Source organism: Cupressus sempervirens, chromosome 10 (genome assembly GCF_028749045.1).
Source record: "Cupressus sempervirens isolate cs-2001-9-10 chromosome 10, ASM2874904v1, whole genome shotgun sequence".
Lineage (NCBI taxonomy): Eukaryota > Viridiplantae > Streptophyta > Pinopsida > Cupressales > Cupressaceae > Cupressus > Cupressus sempervirens.
In genome coordinates this window covers 844252897-844270396 of record NC_143127.1, presented here as the reverse complement: position 1 = coordinate 844270396, position 17500 = coordinate 844252897, and the positions used below count along the sequence as shown (strand labels likewise).

The window sequence follows — 17500 nt, the reverse complement described above, 5'->3', positions numbered from 1 at the left end:
CTTGGAGAACTTTCCTCAAAATGTACATCCTTCTCCACAAAAATATGATGTGTCTCAGGATCTAGAAGTCTGTATGACTTCACACGGTCTTCATAACCAATGAAGGTACAAGGTCAAGATGACTGTGCCTTGCATCCCCTGGAAGATATCTTTGCCCATGCAGGAAAATCGAAGACTCTAAAGTGTGTCACAATAGGTTTTCTACCGCACCATGCCTCAAAAGGAGTTTTGCCATCTAAGGCTGGATGAGGAGAACGATTAAGAATGTGAATGGCACTAGATATTGCATCAACTTCTAATGATGGATCTAGAGACTTGGCATGAATCATGCAACTTGCCATAGACTTAAGAGTGCGAATCCTCAAAGCTGCAACATCTGTCTTATGCAGACTAAATGCTGAAGGATTCTGAAGATCAATTTCCTCATGTCTACAAAAGTCCTTAAGTCTTTTGTTCACATCCATGTTTCCATTGTCCATTCAGAGTACTTTGATGGCTTTCCTAGATTTCCATTCTACAAGAGTCTTGAAGTCTAGAAACTTGTCCAACACTTCATTCTTGTTACGAAGAAAGTAGACCCAAGTGAACCTTGAAAAGTCATCAACTAAGGTGAGTATGTAGTGACCCTATCTGAATGCAAAAGGACCTGCTAATACCATGTGAACCATTTGTAGAACACTAGTTGCTCTTGAAGACTTCCCTCTTTGTAACTTCTCCTTTGGATGCATATCCACTAAATCTATTGAACATTTACCCTTAGAAAAGTTGATTTGAGGTAGACCTTTCACCATTTGGTCTATGCAAAGTTGCTAAAGATAGCGGTAGTCAAGATGACCATACTGCTCATGCCATAATTGCATATTTCAATTTGATTGAGTTAACAAGGCCTTTGAAGGAGACTTAGGTACAAAATGAGAGAAAGAGTACAACCTCTTGTGATCATTCACTTTCCCCACTGCAACCAAAGAATCATCTTTAAGATTGTGCACTTTTATTGCCAGAAGGAACTCAACTCTGTTTCCATCTCCGAGGTGAGTGACTTGGTAGGTTGAAAGGAGATTCGAACTTAGGTTTGGAACATAGAGAACCTCTTGAAACTCTCCATTTTCCATCTCTACATTTCCTTTTCCTTCAACTTCCATTTTACTATCATTCCCCATGAAGATGTGCGGTACCTTTGAGTAATTCAATGAAGAAAAATCCTCCTTTGAAAAACCCATATGATATGAGGCACCTGAGTCAAATATCCATTCTTTTGAAGAGTTTGAATTAGCCATGAGTGCTTGCCCTTTGCCCTTTGAATTTGAAGACAATCCTTTATCCTTGTAAGCATTAGGCAATGGAACATTATGTTTCTTCATGATGTTGGTTAACTCATCAATCTTTTTGAGATAGCACTCATGCTCTTCATGACCCAATTTCTTGCAATAAGCACACTTCTTCTTCTCCTTATCATTGTCCCCTTTCTTGTTCGAATTTGAGGACTTGCCTTGTTGTCTTTTTTACATCCTCAAATTTTCTCTTCCATTTCTTCTTACCCTTTCCTTTATTTGAAGATTGTCCAGCTGAATTTTGAGAACCCTCATTGGCCACCAATGCTTTGGACTGAGGTGATTTGAGAATCCCCATTGTTTTCAACTTCTTTTCTTCATCATCCAACAGTTTTGTATATTCATCAAAAATGACTTTCTTGTAGGCAGACCCTAAGGTAGTCTTTGAGGTGTTAAAAGAAGATACAAATGTGGAATATTCTGATGGCAACTTGTTATGAATGAGATAGATTAGTCTGTCATCTTTGATAGAACTCCCACAATCAGTAAGCTTTGTCCTTAATTTTTTATTCACCTTAATGATGAAGTCTTGTATTGAGTCATATGACTTAGGATCTAAGGAAACAAGCTCATCTTCAATTTTGAATACATCATCTTCAGACACTTTACCATAAAGGCTTTCAAGGGTATCCCAAGCTTCCTTGGATGTAGTACATTTCTTAATTTGATATATGATCTTATCATCTACCCCCAAACATATATCACCTAGGGCTTTCCTATCCATTGCTACCCATTAAAAAATTTCACTTGTTGATACATTATCACCTGCTGGTTTAGGAAGAGTACCATCTACATATTGTGAAACTCCATTATGCATTAAGTGATACAACATTTTGATTGACCACGAAGCATAGTTATGAGGAGTTAATTTGGAAACTTAAAGTTTCCCATAATGCAAAAAATGAAACAAAAGTGCAGAAAAGAGAGAACACAACACCAAGAATACCCCCCCTTTTCACTAAATCAAGAAACCCCCCCAAAAAAGATGCTTTGGGCACTTTATCAGTAGTGCGATTACAATGAGCCACTTGCCAATTTTGACCTTCATGGAATTCTGATTTTTCTTGTTACAACCTCTTAATGGAGTACAAATCTAAAACTTTACAAAGTGCTACAATTCTGAAGCATTACAAAGCAAAGAAAGGCCCTATTGCTAAAAGCGACAATTTTGTCCACACAAAACTACAATTTGATGCCATATCTAGAAAGTAGATGAAAAAATATTCACTTTCAAAAAAAATGGAACCTATTTTTGACTCCAGATGTTCTCATATTAAGCGTTTGAATTTGCAAAATGCAGGATTATCCAGGTACAGTCACCAAAAAATGCAAATTTTGAACAATCTGTGAACCAAAAATAGAAAATAGTTGCACCACTAAATTTTTTAGAAAATTTTAACCAATTTCAAAAAAAATTGCACCTGAATTGGAGTCTGGATGTGCGAGTTATGGCCTCTTGAAGTCGGATTGCAAAAACCAAAATCAATTTGGTGAGGGGTTGCACTAGCAAAAGATGGGGTTAAATTTGATGGTCATACGACTATCAAATCAGTTGAAATTTGGCCTAAAAGAACATCCAAACATGCATCAATTTTAAGATAGCAAAATGATGATGTTAACAAAATTTGGCCCACTGGATGACATGGCAGTCGACGTGGAATCTGTGCTATACGGATCCATATGGAACTAATGGCATGTCCATGCCTGACTATCAGTATGGAATGCTAATTATATCTCTACCACGTGGAAGGTGAGTCAAATCTGATGTGGATGCTAACATCAGATGGTGATTGGGCAGGGTGACTCAGCGTTGGTGAGTGTGATGTGCAAAGTACTGCGCAGGATTACATGGTCTACAGGTCATCGACATGGAAAAATTGGTGAGTGCCACGTGTAGATGTGGTTCCCCATAGGTTTGGGTGCACGGAGGCTGTGTGGTGATGCCGCGTGTCTGCGGTACTTATCCCAAAAGATTCCCTGTAGGAAATTCCTTCCGTCGCCAAGCTTTGCTGTAGCTTAACAGAAGCAGTTTTGTCCCACATGCATAGGGTCAGTGCTAAAGGAATTTTTTAAAAGGAAACTCTCACCCTTCTCAAACAAAGTGAGGTGGTTAGAGATGGCCGTCGGTCTTGGATTTGCCGGGTTGGTGTAATATCTCACTGGAATTTGGAATGCATGTGCTACGTATTGAAATATTGCGGCAAATTTATCAATAGGACTACATGTATTTAGCAAAGAGCCTACAGAATAATTGATTAAACCTTGCGATAAAATAATTCCATCAACAAAATATAGGGCCGAGCTGGGGTTTCACTACCAAATTTTTTTCTCTGCCTGTATGCTTTATAAGACAAATAATTTTGAAAAAAAAATTCCAAAAATAAAAATAATTGCATAGAATAAATTAAATGCAAATCTGAACAATAATAAATCAGATCAAATAAAACGATCATACCCAATTGCAAATCAGTGCCTTCCGGTGCCGGTTTGCAAATTTTTTTTGCCTCACAATCAACTTTCACCCAATATAGGCAAGTTTATAATCGATCTTCATCAAATCGACGCTTTGGATGCATCGGTGAGGTCAGATCTGGCTCTGGACGCTCCCAATTTTTGTGGATCCTTCAGATTCATGTCAAGGTGCACAACATGAATGGTCTCGAATGGCTACGTGATGAGAATCTTGCTCAGCTCTGATACCATGTAAGAATTTTTCTTAGGCTAGAATTCACCCAAGCATTAAAGAATAGACCAAAATAGATAGAGTATGATCAGAATGATGATATTCATTCAATAACTTGATTCCAGAGTACACTAGGAGTGCCTAAATATAAAGGCCTTAAGATAGCTTCTAGAATGCATAGAAGTCAGTATCATGATATGTCATACAACTAGGCACATGTCCACTAGATATGGGTTATCCTCCATTAAGCACGAGATTAAGTGCAATGATGTGAGGATAAGCCTACAATGGTGTAGCACGTAAATCAGTGGTGTAGACAACATGTGCTAAATGAGGAGTGCTGATAACTATGTTGTCATCATGACAACTCAGTGAATGATGCATACTCCTGTGTTGTAGATACCATGTACATAATTAGAGTTGTGTAACTCAATGAGAGTTCACAAACTCCTAAGTGTCTCATCTAAAATAATAATAAAATAATGCAAAATAATTAAATAATGCATTAACCTAAGTAAAACTTAAGTAAGTGTAATAAGTAAATACTTATTTATACCAACATATACAATTGGCTATGGATATACTCCACAAACTATATACAATCCATATAACTCCTAAATTATTGGAGCTATAATGGAAGACAACGACTAGTTTATTGATCAGTGACCATACTATAATGGCCATCCTTACCAATACACAAGATCATCAAGTTATTTTCCATATTTAGTACATCCAAATTCTTAGGGATTTTGGCCTGAATAATAAAAGAAATGAACAAGGGAAATAGATTAAAAAACCTCATCAATTTATTTAACTATTTATTATCATCCTTATAAATTTAGATCATCAGTTTTGTAATGTACTAAAAGTTTTTGGTAGCAAGAATAATTCATATTTTGTACGGAATGTCCTTATAATTTATTTTTTATCCTCTAATTTTGGTTTATGTATCTTCTGATGAAGAAAATAAAGATGCTTCTATAGAAACAACATCACTTGAGGAGAGTAATATAGTTAGGTTTTATCTGTAGTAATAGATGATATCGATGGGAAGAAATTTTTGAATGCTTCTTTGTAATAATATATCATAGGTAGATATATTAAAAGTGGGATGTGTTAGAATATTTAGAATAATTGAGAGGTGGGAGGGAGGTGTGAATTGGTTATTCAAGGTCCATATGTACCAATTGAACAAACAAATAGTTACTTAAACAACTTTAGATTTTATCATTTCATTTCTCAGTCTCTACTATAAACTATTAGCAACATCAAATGATGCAAGGAGGGCTATTGATTAACCAAGGCCAAAGGCGCACCCAACAATCCTAACAACCTTGTAGAGTTAACAACAAAAGCAAACACACAAAGAGAACACACACACACACACACACACACACACACACACACACACACACACACACACACACACACACACACACATAGAGAGAGAGAGAGAGAGAGAGAGAGAGAGAGAGAGAGAGAGAGAGAGAGAGAGAGAGAGAGAGAGAGAGAGAGAGAGAGAGATGCTTTATAGATTCATGAAAATATAAACATACATGCCTAGTTGTAAGGCCTTCTAGGTTACGACCAGATACAATATACATTCAAGATCAAAGATCCAGCTTCAAATTCACAGCTCCAGACACATATGCCATCAACTCTCCAAAATTTTGCATTCTAGTCTAACTCCCTCTAATTTTCCTAACATTAAGCCCAAATACTCCTTTTATACTTGTCAAAATGGCTTATAGTTCATTCTAGAACATTACATAATAGGAAGGCTGACCCAACAATGGTTTGGACACATCCCAAGAAAAGATCTCCTCATGAATGTCATGATCAAAAGAAATCCCACAGGTCAGCTCACACTAAAAATGTAGAAACCATGTCCAAAATACTGACACTAGGCATCAACAAGACAAATTGGTACATGAAGTGTCACTTGGCACACAAAGGATAGCTTAGCATACACAAAGTAACTTGACACATGAAGAATAGCTTGGCATACAATATGGAACTCAACACACACTGCAAAGTGAGATGGGGTAACACATGAACCTAAGTGTTAACATGATGTGGGATAACCTCAAATTGGCTTCATTTGCAAAATTAATGGCACTCAACAATGTCTGCAACTCAATAAAAACTGGTAGAATGAAAATAAATGAGTAGGATAACATGTCAACCTAGGATGCTCCCACATCAAACAACCAAGGTAGAAAGAAATGATTCTCCTCAATCATGCAAGTGTTACAACCTGAGATGAATCCAACTCAGATTGAGAAATCTATGTAGCATCTTCAATAGGTCTATTCTTCCACTTTATTAAATATTCATAGTAGTCCTCTCCTCTTGTGCTTTTGCTAACTCTCTAATCTAATATCTATTCAACCTCTTCAATCTACTTCTTAGGCTAATCATCAAGTACAACAACTTCATCATCTGATTCATGATACTTATATAGATCAACAACATTGAATATAGGAGATATATCCATGTCATCAAGTAACTCAACTTCATAAGCATTTCTATTGTCAAACTTTTTCAAGATCATACAAGGTCCAAACTTCTTTATCTTCAGCTTATTATATGTTCCAACTAGAAATCTTCCTTTCTTCAAATGAACCATCACTTCATCACCAATTTCAAAAACATGATGTCTTCTAGACTTATCAACATTCTCCTTGTACTTTGATTACTTTGTTCCAACTTCAGCTTCACTTCCTTATGCAAAGACTCCATGAAATTAGAAAATTCATCTCCTAAAACACTTTCTATTCACCAACAACATCCCTTAAATCTATTACTCTTTAGGCTTCATTCCAGTAACAATCTCAAAAGGTGTCTTCCTTGTACTTTTATTCACAAAATTATTATATGCAAACTCAGCTTGTGCCAATACCATCTCCTAATTATGTGTTTCATCTCCAACTAAGGATCTCAACAAATTACCCAAGCTTCTATTTACAACCTCTGTCTATCCATCAGTTCGTAGATGGAATGTCAAACTAAACTCCAACTCAGTACCCATCTTCATCCATAGAGTTCTCCAAAAATAACCAACAAACTTACTGTCTTTGTCAAAAATAATACTTCTCAGTAATCCATTGAATCTAACAACCTCTTTGAAGAAAAGTTCAACAACATGCTTATCATCTGATGTCTTCTTACATGGTATAAAATGAGCCATTTTAGAAAATCTACCCACAACAACAAATATAGAATCATACCCCTTTGTTGTTTTAGGCAAACCAAGAACAAAGTCCATACTAAAGTCACTCCAAGGTTTCTCAAGAACAAAAATAGGTTTATAAAATCTAGTATTTTGACTTACTCCTTTTGCAACTTGACAAACTGCACAACTCTTCACAATTTTTTGAACATCCTTATACATTTGTGGCTAATAATACTTCTCCTTCAACAAACTCAATGCCTTATCAATTCCAAAATGTCTAGCCAATCCACCACTATGTTTTTCCTTAGTTAGATTCAACCTCATAGAACTTCTAAGAATACACAACTGAATACCTCTGAACAACATAGCTCCTTGAATGAAATATTCATCGTACTTACTAATATGATTTGTCAAATTTGGTGCTCTGCACTCTCTCTACACCTCAAAAAAATCAGGATCAACATCATACAACTCTTTCATTTCATCAAAACCAATAACTTTAACCTTCATTTTAATCAACAAAGAACGTATTCTACTCAATGCATTAGCAATTTTGTTAGTAACACCACTCTTATGCTTAATCACAAATGTAAAAATTTACAAATACTCAACCCACTTTATATGTTTTTGGTTCAATTTATGTTGACTTCCCAAGTACTATAAAGCTTTATGATTAGTATACAACACAAACTCCTTAGGAATCAAATAATGTCTCCACTTCTTCAATGCTCGAAAAATAGCATAAAACTCTTGATCATACACATAATACTTCCTTTTAGCATCATTCAACTTCTCACTAAAGAAAGCAGTAGGCTTACCTTCTTGACTTAATATGGCTTTGATTGCACTAAACACTTGCATCACACTCAACTTGAAATACCTTATTGAAATTAGGCAAGGCCAATATAGGAAACTCAACAACCTTTTATTTCAAAGTCTCAAAACTCTTATTAGCTCTGTGTGTCCACTTGAATTCCTTTTTATCTCCTCTCATTGTCTCAGTCATAGAATTAAAAACAACACTAAAATTCTTTATAAACTTTCTGTAAAAACTAGCCAAACCATGAAATGATCTTACCTCACCAACATTCTTAGGTGTAGGGCACTCCAAAATTTCTTTAACCTTCTCTAGATCCATTCTCAAACCATCAGCTAAAATCACAAATCCCAAATACACAATCTCCTCTTGCATAAAAGAACACTTTTTTAGATTAATCATCAAATTTTCCTCTTTCAATCTCTACAATACTTGTCTAACATGCTCAAGATGTTCTTCCTTATTCTTGCTAAATATTAGAATATCACCCAAATAAACAATCACAAACTTACCTAAGAATCTTTTCAGAACTTCATTCATCAACTTCATGAAAGAACTAGGTGCATTAGTCAAACCAAAAGGCATAACCAACCATTCATACAAACCATCTTTTGTCTTGAAAGTAGTCTTCCATTCATCACCTTCTCTAATTTTGATTTGATGATAACCACTCTTCAAATCAATCTTGGTAAAATACTTTGCTCCACTCAAACAGTCCATTATGTCATCTATCCTTGGCACGGGAAACCTTTATTTCACTGTGATCTTGTTAATAGCTTTGGAATCAGTACACATTCTCCATTCTCCATTCTTCTTCAGTTCTAATACAATAGGTACAACACATGGACTCAAACTTTCTCTAATTAAACCCTTTTTCTGCAACTCATGCACTTTCCTAAGTTCTTCATTCTTTGTAGGTATCAATCTATATGGTGCTTTGTTTTGAAAACTAGCTCCAAGAATCAGATCCATACATTGACTTATACTTCTCACTGGTGGTAAACCATTAGGAATATCCTCAACAACAATATCCTTATACTCATTCAACAATTCTGTAATTTTTACTAGTACTCGACTACCACTAGTTGTTGTCCCTTGGTCATTACTAACTTCTGCTACTCTGTCATTACTACCAACACTTGGTCCTCTAGGAACTATAGAAAAATATACTTTATTCTTCTTCACTTCTTTTTCAAATTGTTACCCATTAACCATGCAAACTTTTATTATAGTACAACAAACCTCATCTAGACTTTCAATCAAAGGCAGCAATATTTGCTTCTTCCCATTCACCCAAAGAGTATATTGATTCAATCTTCCATCATGTACAACATATCTATCATATTGCCAAGGTCTACCCAACCAAATATGAAAACAATCCATAGGCATAATGTCACATAGTACTTCACCAAAGGAATTTCCAATCTTGAACTTTACAAAACATTGCTCACTTAGCAATATCTTATGCTCATATTTGATCCATGAAACATGATAAGGTTTAGGATGTTTCAGCCTCTGCAACTACAAATTTTTAACCATCTCCTTTGATGCCAAATTTGTAGAACTTCTACTATCAATGATTACCTTGCAGCATTTTCTAGCCATCTTGCATCTGGTCTTGAAAATATTTCTTCTAAGTACAGGTTCCTTATCACTTCCCTTATTACATAAGGTTCTTCTCACCATCATATTTTCTCTAGCCTCAAGACCACTTAGTGAACTCTCAATGTCTCCTTGAATCACAACATTTCTATTATTCTACCCACTTTCAGAAGATCTACGCCCTTCTATACCACATCTAAAACAATTACCACGAAAACTACCTCTAGATTATGAATTACCTCTTCCTTGGTAAGAATCAGTACCTCCTTAGTAAGAACTACCACCTTTCCACTTGGTCTTGTCTTTGTCATCATTCTTCCATTTAGATTTTCCTTTATCTTGCACAAAATTGTTAGATTTGCCACCATCCTCTACCTCTTTATCTTTGTTCATGCTTCTTTGTTAAGATTTCCTCAGCTTTCAACACATATTGATATGCTTCTTCTACACTGTCCAATTTCACTAAACTTTTTCCATCTTGAATTCCAGATCTCAATCCATTTATGTACCTTACAATTTTCTCAACATCATCATCCACATGTTCAGATTTGATGTCAAATCTATAGAATTCCTCAGTATACTCTTTCACAGTCATGTCCTTTTGTCTCAAATTTTACATCTTTCTCAACAAGCTAATTTGGTAATCATTAGGAAGGAATTTGTTCTTCACCTTGTTCACCATTTTCAGCTAAGTCTTGATCTTCTCTTTTCCTCTCCTTTGTCTATTAGTTTGCAAATGCTCCCACCATTGTGAAGCATGACCTTTCAGCCTAGTAACTATAATCTTCACTTTTCTATTATCAGGAGTGGTTTTATACTCAAAGAACTTCTCCATATCATAAATTTAATAAAACACAACATTTGTGTCCAACTTTCCATCATAAGGAACAACTTCTACAACAGGGTTTGAATGTGCCCTAGACAATACTCTTAGCAATCTTTCCTCATCTTGCTCTTCTTCTAGTTCTAGATTAGGGTTTGGTGCTTCTACTTCATCATCACTCACATCCTCAAGATGCCCTCCTCTTCTTTGGGTTGTCTCCACAACATCTAATCTGGCTATAATTTATCTCAATTGATCCAATATAGCATTATTGACATCTCCTCTACCATGAACCATCTTTACAAATTAGGTTCTTGCAAGATTGTAACCCTCTGCAAGTTATAGGTCAAATCTGGATAGATCTGCAACCATACAACCAAATTAGAAATAGGGTTCTGCATGATCCAAAGTCCTAGTACAAATTGCCTCACACTTTGGTGATCTACTTGCACACTTAGGAACAGCTACACTTTGATAGCACTTGATGCAAGTAGAGCTATTTAATAACTAGGGCCAAAGGCACACCTAGCAATCCTAACCAACCTTGGAAAGTTAACAATGGAAGCAAACACACAAAGAGAACAACACCACAGAGAGAGAGAGAATAAGATACTTTATAGATTCATGAAAATATTAGCATACATGCCCAGCTGTAAGGCCTTCTAGGTTACAACTAGATACAATATACATTCAAGATCAAAGATCTAGTTTCAAATTCATAGCTCCAAACACATATGCCATCAACTCTCCAAACTTTCATGTTCTACTCTTAACTCCCTCTAATATGCCTAACACTAAGCCCAAATACTCTTTTTATACTTGCCAAAATGGCTTTTAGATCATTTTGTAACATTACATAATATGAAGGCCAAACCAAAAATGGTCTAGACACATCCCAAGAAAAGATCACATAAATGTTGTGATTGAAAGAAATCTTGCAAGTCGGCTTACACCAAAAACACAAAAACCATGTCCAAAATACTGATGCTCGACATCAATAGGATAAATTGGCACATGAAGGGTCACTCAACATTGGCTAAGTAACTCAGCACATGAAGGATAGCTTGACATACACTAGGTAACTCAGAGCATGAAGAATAGCTCGACATACATTGTGGAACTTGGCATACACTGCAAAATGAGATGGGATAACATGTTGGGGGTAAAAGTACAAAGCTGTGTCACCTTTTAGGCTGAATTAACAAAACAACTAAATTTGAGTATTTCTATCTAAAAATAAATTTTATTCAAACATATGATCTAGGAAAATTCATTCTAGCTAAGTTATATATAGTGTCACACTTTTCCAACTAGAAATATCTATTGAATGCATGTTTTATACTAGTTTGTTCTAATTACTAAAGAAATAAAATCATTTTAGAAAACTGATTTTTCAATGACTCTTCCTATTTTTTATGATAGTTTTAAAATGACATATAAACACCATTTTATAGAGCTTAGAGTCAAGAATATTCTCATATAGAGTTTATATTGTTTTAATTAGATATAGTATATTATAATTTAAAAAAATTACAAGTACATATTTAACACTTGAGAAGATGTCAATTTTGAGAAAGGAAAAGATATTAAATCATATCAAGAAAATTTGAAATTTATATGACGTTCTAGAGGAGTGAGTCCTCTTCAAGAATGTATAATTTTTCTTTTGGTTAGAAAAGATTTGTTTTGAAAAATATGGTGGGAGATGAAAACTATCAATTTTAGGTGAGTTGAAATTTGGATTCTTATAAAAGATAAAACATAGGTCTAAATCCAATTTTTACTTTTGGTTGTTCTACCTATATATGTTATCTATAACATAATCTAAGATTGAAGGGAAATAAGTTTATTTCCATATAATTTTGTGGTGGGAACTAGACCCCTAATTTTCAATGTTTTTCAATTTGTAAAAATTAGTCTTTAAAAATTAGGAAAATATATCAATTCTTATTCCAAATAATTATTAAAAATTATAATCATAAACTTTATCCATTTCTACACCTTTCATTATTTTACTTCATAATCAAATTCTAAATAACACTAGTAGTTGTATGTCATTGAAGATGAATAGTTTTACTTTTGTTAGCCTTTTCCTTTATAAAAGGGTGACACAAGTTTATGCTTTTACCCATGAACCCGAGTGTTAACATGATGTGGGATAACCTCAAATTAGCTTAAACTATAAAATTATTGACACTCGACAATTGTTGCAACTTGACAATTTTTGAAACTCAACAACAATTGATAGAATGAAAACAAATGAGTAGGATAACATGTCAACCTAGGATGCTCCTGCATCATCAAATAACTATCCATTGTTCTAAAATAACTAACTTGCAGAATGTAAACACTTGATTAGTAAAATTTCATAATAACATCCACACAAGTTTGACACTAGGATTTAACATGGAAACCTAATTTGGGAAAACCACTAGCAACATGTCACTAATTTTCACTCTTCTAAAGTGAGCTCTGTAAGGAGCTAACCCTATTAAAGGTTATAAAACACATTGCTAAATATGACCTTGTTAAAGGATTTAATCACCCTATTAGTAGTGTCCTTGTCAGAGGGCTTTAGAACATTCAATTAGAATGCCACCTTGTTAAAGGATTTACATATGATTGTTAGGTCAACCTTGATTAAACCATTTCAAATACTATTCACAATTGTTAGAAAGTAACAATAAGTTTAATTCATTAAGTACAACTCACTTTGCATGTACAGATCTTTGCTCAATTCTCATGTACTGATTTAGTATCTGGCCTCCATTGTCATCTCAATTTTGATTCACTTGGCAACTCTTCAAATAATCACCCTTTACTTCTTTTGAACTTGATTCATCCTTCTGGTTAGATTAGCCGATCAATAACATTAGCAAGTGTACCAACTCTCTGGAACATTTCCACATGGATATATTCTCTGCCATGCAAAAAAATATTTCCTTGTACTTCCTTAAATAGGTAGTTATGATCTTTTTCAATTTAAGCACCACTATAGATCTGAGGGTTTACAATATCTATTTGCCATTTTTTATTCTTCTTTTCTAGAAACTTCTCTTGGAATCCATCTCTTAGGTCATTTACCTAATCCTCTTCTAGAATTAAATGATCCAACTCATCGAGCATTATCTTCAACACACTTTCTATATCCCGAGAAATCAATTTAGTTGACTAGAAATTATGATTTCTCACAAAAATTTAAATGTTGTTCCTCAACGAAAATTAAGTTCTGACACTTAGTCATCACTTTGTCACTCAGTTGCTATTAAATTTCTTGCATTGCACATGCATTTTCACTTGGTCAATACTAATTCTCAGTCAACTCTAACTTCGCTCGACACTTACTATGGCTTGGTTGACACTAGCATCACCCACTCAACATGCACATCAAAATTCATTAGTGTTCTAATTTGTTACTCAGTCAATCCAATGCATTTGATTTATCTTTTCTCACACTTGAAAGACTTGAACATTACTACCTTCTCCTCTTGTTACATGATTTAAATAGTCAATACATCTTGTCAAGTCCAACTAATCAAGTGTCCATTTATAGTTTCCTCATCATAACTCAACCTATCCTCTAGATTCTTTTGTTATGAACAAATTCTCAAATTCTCTTCATTAATCAAATAGATATGACACTTATATTAGATAGAATACTATCTCACCAATTGGTTTGACATCAATGAAAATATAAGAATTGTTTAAATTGTAGTTTCCAATAGGATGGACTACTGGAAGTGGAATTAACTTTCAACCTCAAGTTGTTTAGGTGTTGTTGTAACATTTGTTTTATTTTTTAATAATTAATTTTATAGCATATAGAGTTTGGGTGATATTTTAATGTTAACTACAAGGTGTTCAACCTTCTGTGGACTTTTCAAATAAACTCATGATAACCAGCAATGATTTCTCTATTCAAATGCACTATCATTCTCATTTGCATCACAAACCTAGAAGATAATCCCTTTAATTGTAATGGTAAATTTTTTAGGAAGTTCAAATTCTTTGCATGATTTAAAGGCCCCAAAAACATGGACATTTTAATAATGTCCCAAAATATTGAAACCCCAAGAAGATATGACTTACCAACTAAATCATCTATATTTTCTCTAAAGGAATCCATTGACTCCTTTTTCTAGTGCATTCAAAAAAGTTAGTCATAGATATTACTTTTCCAAGTCTAAAAGAGGGCAGAGACAACTATATATCTACAACTAAAAAAGTGTCAAGGGTTCTATGGCATTACCAACTTGATTTTATGAGATTCAAACTTCATTATGAACCACATGGTCCATATTCAAATAACCAATTTTTAGACCTTCCATCAGTAGTTTCTAGAGTTGAGTAAATAGAGAGGAAAGACTCACCAAAAGCTTCTAGAGCTTCAAGAAAGATCTAATTCATTATAAATCCAACTATCTTATAGAGCAGTTTACAAAATCTATGTCTTTATTTGTTAAAAAATATATATTTCTCCTTTCTATTTTTTCCTGTAAACCAATAAGAATAAAGATAACTAACTTTTTTAATATTTTGAAAATATGCATTTATGTATAAACATAGTCCAAATATATATATATATATATATGTATGTATGTATGTATGTATGTATGTATGTATGTATGTATGTATGTATGTATGTATGCATGTATGTATGTATGTCCCAAGAATCTTTAAATGCAATTGGTAGAATTAATTATCTATTTGCATCCAATGGATGTGTAAGTATACTACCATAGGCATGAACTAATAATTGTAAAAGAGTAATCAAAATCATTTTCTTATTTAAATTTAAATTTATATGATGTTTCATTTTTTTTCCTTTAAAATATATGAATAGAAATTTAAAAAAATCATTAAATAATGGTCTTACATCAACTTTATATGTATGTATATATATATATATATATATATATATATATTAATGCATACTTAATGAATATTTAAATCAGTATCTTAATTTTGACTAGATATGAGGTAACTTATTTTGACAATCTTTATTTGTACTAATTCTAGATATGTATTAAGACTTAATTTTTAGATTGGCTTGAGGTATGCCATGATTAATATACTACCACAATACCTTAACATTTTTAATTACACTACTATAGAGCCATGTGATTTGAACTTATTTTAAGAGATTCATTTTTTTGATTTTGAAGTGCTTATGTATATAGTCTGTTAGACAACTAAGATGATGGGGGTGGGGGGGGGGGGGGAATCATTTATGTCTAGTTATCTCATAGCCCCTTCAAACTATTTCAAGACCATCAAATTATCACAAACATCAATAACATTAACTTTAATTGCTTAGTGTAGTCTTTAATCAAAATTTTAAACACTTCTATCATTCTTTTTTCAAATAGTTCCTTGTATTACTGATTTTTTCGTAAATATCCAATAATTACCCAGTGATATCTTAGTTATTATTGAGTTGCAATAAATTGTTAAGATATATAAATCAAATTGCAAAAAAAATAACATTCACACAATTTTGACACTAGGAAAAACCACATGGGACTAACAACCTAAAAATTTCACTCTTCTGAAGTGAGCTCTACTAGGAGAAAACCTTGTTGCAGGTTACATGCACTTTTTTAAAGTGACCTTGTTAGAAGATTTTAGAAAAAGATCATCTAGACCTTATCATTCCATGTCCTTGACTAAAAAGAGTGGCCTAATTTTAAAGACTTACAAACATCACTAATTGATGTTACTATATAGGATTTCATAGACTAGTTAGGTAAACTTTGTATTTCTAAGATTTTCTGCTATAATGGTTAAGCACTAACATTAAAAGTGATATGTTAAGAATAGTAACTACCTTTTCTTGTTTAGATATACATTCTTGCACTTTCTCTATCATTTAAAAACCCTTCTTCTTTTCTTCTCTTTGTTATGCTCAGTTCACCTAGTTCAATACTTAGCTCTTCTCCTTCTACAACTTTGTACTTCTCAGCAACCTTCAATCAGATCTTCACCTCTTACTTAGCAATCAACCAACATCATCAACTCTTGATCATCATCATAATGAAATCAGAAACCACTTTGAACCAATAACCAAAAACTATATTGACCTCCTCCATAAATAGATTTCTCAATGTTTCTAGATTCTTCCATATTTTGTTGCTTAATCAACATCATTGATCTTAGGTTTACACTGTAATTTCTTCATACAATGAACTTAGACACATAGAAAATTTAAATTTACATAGAACTTTGTGTCCATCCTTATCCTTGTTCAATTTCCTTCATCAAATCCTTCTTGATTTTTCTCAGCCATATATCTTGTATAAAAAATTGACTCTTGCTTTATACCTTCTCAAACTTTCCATATTTGCATCAAAATTCAGCCTTAGATTCCAATTTCTCAATCTTGTTCATCTAGATATCACTTGGAAAATATAACATTTACTTAAGAAACACATAACTTAGTTAATACTAAATTTCTCTGGCAACTCTATGTTTTCCTTCTTCCTTTACCAATCACTCAGGATCACTCAGTAAATACAAACTCCCTTCATTAACCTTATGACTTAGTTAACCTTGTAATCTTCAATTCATTGCAACAATACATGATTTCAAAAAAACCAAACCAATATTACATAATCATTATCCAACTCATTGAAATTCCATTTAGTACCTTAAATATTAACTCTATCTTCATCAATAAACTAATATGGTACTTTCCTGAGTTAGCATAATGTCTATCCAACTAAGACTTTGATGTGAATGAAAATATAAAAAATGATATGACTCTATTGCATACATTAATAGTATCATCACCTAATAATATCCCACTATAAATTACAATATCAGTTGGGGCTAACAATCTCCCCCTTTGGTATTTACATCGTGATGATTGAGAACGTGATGTGGAGTGATTATGGGAGTTTGTGTGGACCTATTTGGGTGTTTTAAATTTTTCCTAGGTGTATTTAATGAATGTTGTAAGCCTTCTAGGGTATTTGATATTTAATATCTATTGTAGGTCAACTTGTGGCTCAACATGTATTTAATTTAAGGGTCTATATAATTTGTAACTTGCTAGGCTAACATGTGGCTT

General features: G+C 33.5%; 1 pseudogene; it reads right to left on the bottom strand.

The window, feature by feature from the left end:
• Nucleotides 1-17500, bottom strand: part of LOC149536626 (ABC transporter E family member 2-like) — a 72426-nt pseudogene that overhangs the window by 22139 nt on the left and 32787 nt on the right.